Here is a 4,973-nt window from a genome sequence, read left to right on the forward strand (position 1 = left end):
GTCAGATGAGCTTGCTTATCCAAGGTTTAACATATAAATATAGTGTATTGACGTGGTTAGATGACAAAGTAAACTTTATTGGACTAAATAAAGGTCCCAATTCTAAGAAAGACTACAGTGATAATAGCTGTAAAAATATCTGTAATGTATTTATTCTTCCATTAATAATAGCAGAATATCGTAACTTCCAAACCTCTGACCACTAATCCTGTGTCACAGGAAGTTGTCCGATAAGCGGTCCATTTGTGGCAGAAGCTTATCAGCGATACAAGCCAGACCTGGTGAGTAATGACGAAAATGAAAATATAAACCACATACACTAAACAAAAGACAAACCTACAGATCTGTATCTGGGTAAAAAACGTCAGCACTAATATTTTAAACAGACAATATAATGACTTAAAATGTGTAAACTATGATAGAGTCTGGTAGGGGGTCATGCAACAGAACATTTAAGTTTTCTACAGCCAGAAAAAGAGAAAGGGCAGAATCAGATTAAATGCACAAGCAGCAGAAGAATCAAAGCTTTGACAATAGTACAGTGTGGTTTGTTGTTTTAAGGATTGGCTCCTTTGCTTTGTCACTCCAGTCTCCATCAGAGAAAAGCCAAAAGCTGGACTGAATACATATATGGAACTGCTACATTCTCCCTGTGTGTTTATGTTGCTCAACATCTGTTGAGAGTAACTACACTGACCACAAATCTCTGTGCCAAAATAATGGTTAAGTATTAGCATAGAGATAAAAGCAAAAAAGCCATTGCCGTTCTCTTAGACTTTATGGAGTTATATGGCACATATGAGGTGTTACACCTGATTAACTCATGACAAAAACATGAAAGATTAAAAATGGGAGCAAAGGCAATGTGTTGGATTGAAAACTAAAATACCACTTAAAGAAATAATTTACCATGTCTATACAGCTCTGTGGCTCCATATGTTACACTACTGCCCACAGCCTTTTTCTCCTTCATGCACTACAAAGGTTTTATATGTATATATCATGCACATTATCTTAGAACAGTATCTTAGCTGTTCCTAGGACTGCGCTCTTCTGGACAGAGATCTCGGATGTTGTTCCTGGGACCAGCTGGAGCCACTCGCCTAGCTTTGGAGTCACCGTGCCTAGTGCTCCGATTACCACTGGGACCACTGTTACCTTCACCCTCCACATCTTCTCAAGCTCTTCTCTGAGCCCTTGGTATTTATAAAGCTTCTCGTGTTCCTTCTTCCTGATGTTGCTGTTATTCGAAACCGCTACATCGATCACTACGGCCGTCTTCTTCTGTTTGTCTACCACCACTATGTCCGGTTGGTTAGCCATCACCATTTTGTCCGTCTGTATCTGGAAGTCCCACAGGATCTTAGCTCAGTCATTCTCCACCACCCTTGGGGGCATCTCCCATTTTGACCTCGGAACTTCCAGGTCATACTTGGCACAGATGTTCCTGTACACTATGCCGGCCACTTGGTTATGGCGTTCCATGTATGCCCTCCCTGCTAGCATCTTGCACCCTGCTGTTATGTGCTGGATTGTCTCTGGGGCATCTTTACACAGCCTGCACCTGGGGTCTTGCCTGGTGTGATAGACCCCAGCCTCTATGGATCTTGTACTCAGAGCTTGTTCTTGTGCTGCCATGATTAGTGCCTCTGTGCTGTCTTTCAGTCCAGCTTTGTCCAACCACTGGTAGGATTTCTGGATATCAGCCACGGTATGTACTGGTGGTACATACCGTGCAGGGACCTGTCCTTCCATGATGGTTCCTCGCCTCCCTCCTCTTTCTTGGGTTTCTGCTGATGGTTGCAGCTTTCCTAGCGGCCTCTTCATGGTTCCCATTCACCTGCGGGATCCCCGGGTACTTGTAACTGTCCTCTATGTCTGCAATGTTGCCTTCTGGTAGCTCGATCCCCTCATTTCTGACTACCTTCCCTCTCTTTGTTACCATCCGACTACACTTCTCCAGCCCGAACGACATTCTGATGTCATTGCCGTATATCCTGGTGGTGTGGATCAGTGAATCAATGCCTCGTTCACTCTTGCCATACAGCTTGATGTCATCCATGTACAGGAGGTGGCAATATATATATATATATATATATATTGCGAGAGAGAGAGAGAGAGAGAGGGAGAGATATGTACATATATATGGTGTATATGTACATGTACATATATATGTGTGTGTATTTTCCTTCTTTACAAGATTTAGACTGGAAACATGTAACAGAACAGGAAACAGGATAAAGAGCTCTATGTACCACAAATGGAGTCTGAAGAACTTTGACCCTTCTGCTAGTCTTTCATGGTAACTAAATTTATGCAGGACAGGTATAAATGCTGAATTACTTAACAACTAAAATTGAGGAACCGTGCATCAGTGATCATTTCAAATCCCCAAGAATAAATGACACAGTATGTGAGAGAAATGGGGGTTTCCATTGTTCTGACGTCTGTGACTGTGTGTCTGTCTCAAAGATGCACATTATTCAGACTTTCTCATGTGACTTGTAGCACTGTTGTTTGATGACTCTTATCATCAAGCATCAAAGAGAATACAGCTCCCTAAATTCCAAAAGCGCCACTAAGAGCTTAGTCCTTACTTATGGCTGCCAAAAGACTTGTGAATCAGCACACAAACTGTACTGTATGAGCTATGATTTAAACCTAATGGTATGACTACAGCACTCTGTAAATCACAAAGTAGATGCAACTAAGATGTAAAACAAGGCAACAAAGTGCTTAACTGTATGTATAGGTATCTCAGTTCAAGTGCAGAGTGGCGTTTTTAAATTAAATTAAATATTTGATGCTAGCATGGCTACATGCTCTCAGTGACAATGCCAACACTATGATAATGACCTGGTGTTAGTCAAAGCCATACTGTAGAGCCTATTTACTTCCTGTAACTCCCAGTCAACAAAAAGTGGTTGCAGTTCCCCTAGAGGGTGCTGGATGAAAGTTCTCAAAATAAGTGGCCACCAATCTTTCAGCACTACAGATTCTTGCAAGCGCTTTTCATGACAAAGAAGCTTAGAGAGTGGGTGCTGTGCTATTTTAGAAAGCCAGGGGTCAGCAGAGTGAATATAGTTCACACTAAAATTTGAAAAAAATAAAAAAACAATTGATTGTATAGATGTGTCACTTTATCTATTCACTTAGTCCAACAGCAATGCTGACTTTACACTTGCTAACTAACACCAGATGCTAACAAGATGCTTTTAACAATCAGCGTGACACCAGAGCATTGTCATGTTTGCAGACCTAGTCCAGTGCTATTACACTGACAACATTCCCACACACAGAAAAACAAAGTTCATCCCATGGATTTATTTGACTTTTTCAACATATTTTAACCTGAAAATATATGACCATCATCTCTGAAGCAGTGTGTATGAACAGAATATACTTATCAAAATCGATGAAATTGACTTTTTCATCCATTTTTGTAATTTGAATAGATAACCAAAGAAAAAGAGTGTAAAGGTGAAACTGACATGGTCAATCTGCATTTGCACCATTACCTATTTGTACCCTCACAAGCTCTGGGTAGTGACTGAAAGAATGAGGTCATGGAAAAAAGCAGGAGAAATGAGTGTCTTTAAAGGTTGGCTGGGCTCCCCCTGAGGAACTTGGTCATTCAAGAGGGACTTAACTTACTTTAAATGAGGTAGTTGAGGTGGTTCGGGCATGCCTCGGGGATGCCTCCTAGGTGAGGTGTTTTGGTCATGTCCTAAAGAGGAGAGACCCTGGGGCAGACGGAGGACTTGCTGGAAAGATTATATGTCTCAACTGGTTTGGATCCAGTGTTCGCCCAGATGAGCTGGAACAGGTGTTCAGGGTGGGGGAAGTCTAGATTTCTCTGCTTAGAATGTCTTTCCTTAATCCTTCCACGACATGGAAGGATTAAGGACAAATTGATGTAAGAAAAAAAAAGTTAGTACCCAACATTTATCTTTATCATTTATGCCTTTTAATTCCATAAAGTGTCAAGACATGCCTAGGAGCTCTTTACCCTGAGTTATTTAAACATTTGATCTGGTGTACCCATTACTAACAAAAGCACTTCCCACATGAACTGTGATACATGTTGATAGAAATGTTGTGGTCTGACACTGGGAAGCCTGTATTCATTCTCCTCCAAGTCTCAGTCACGTCAAGTAGTGGAAGACAACACAAAGCCATATGTCCAAAGGTAGAAGAGGCATAAGCCCTCAGCATGATAATGATCCTTTAGCACAAAAGCTAATCCACCAAGGAACAGAAGACGAAATAGAGGCTTATAGAGGGCTTCAAAACTATGATGCAAGTGAGAACCACCTTTACCCGCAGGTGGTGTTTTATAGATAGGGATGGGTATCGTTTAGGTTTTTTCCGATACCGGTGCCAAACCGGTACTTTTGAAACGGTGCTGGTGCTTAAACGGTGCTCGGACCGGTGCTTAAAGAATGGAGAACACAAACTTTGTCCAAAAACCTCTTTATTTTTAGCAGTCTCTTTTTTTCTGCAAAATGATTACCAAGTTAGCCTTTTCTGTAGATACAACATACCTCTTTTGGTTGGAACCGGTGCTCAAACAATGGAAAACATAAACTTTGTCCTAAAATCTCTCATGTTTAGCTGTTTTTTTCTAAAAAGATAACAATGTTAGCCATTTCTGCAGCTATAGGGCATATATGGTATCACTCTATCAAACAAGAAGACAGCTGCATGTAACTACAACGGTGTTTGCTAGTTCACATTACGTGCATTAATTTAATAACGTGGTTAGCCTACTCAACGTAAATTACACGCAAACAACATTAACCCTCCTGCCATCCTTTAAAAAACTCACACCCATCACCCTAGGGACCATTCTCAGCCACGCCATAAAAAGACCATATATCCATATTTTATTCCACTTTAAATTAGCCAACCTTGTAAAACTACTTCTCCCTGAAATATTCATGTAAAGTTTTAATTATATTTTCGTTGTTTTA

At 40.8% G+C, this 4,973-nt stretch overlaps 1 pseudogene; it reads right to left on the reverse strand.

The window, feature by feature from the left end:
* Nucleotides 1-213: 213 nt before the first annotated feature.
* LOC147318608 (uncharacterized) lies at nucleotides 214-2,062 on the reverse strand (annotated as a pseudogene).
* Nucleotides 2,063-4,973: the final 2,911 nt, after the last annotated feature.

This window comes from Aulonocara sp. 'chitande type north' Nkhata Bay, linkage group LG11 (genome assembly GCF_057382095.1).
Source record: "Aulonocara sp. 'chitande type north' Nkhata Bay isolate Kocher_YH1m ecotype deep benthic linkage group LG11, A_spYH_male_GT1.1, whole genome shotgun sequence".
NCBI classification, from domain to species: domain Eukaryota; kingdom Metazoa; phylum Chordata; class Actinopteri; order Cichliformes; family Cichlidae; genus Aulonocara; species Aulonocara sp. 'chitande type north' Nkhata Bay.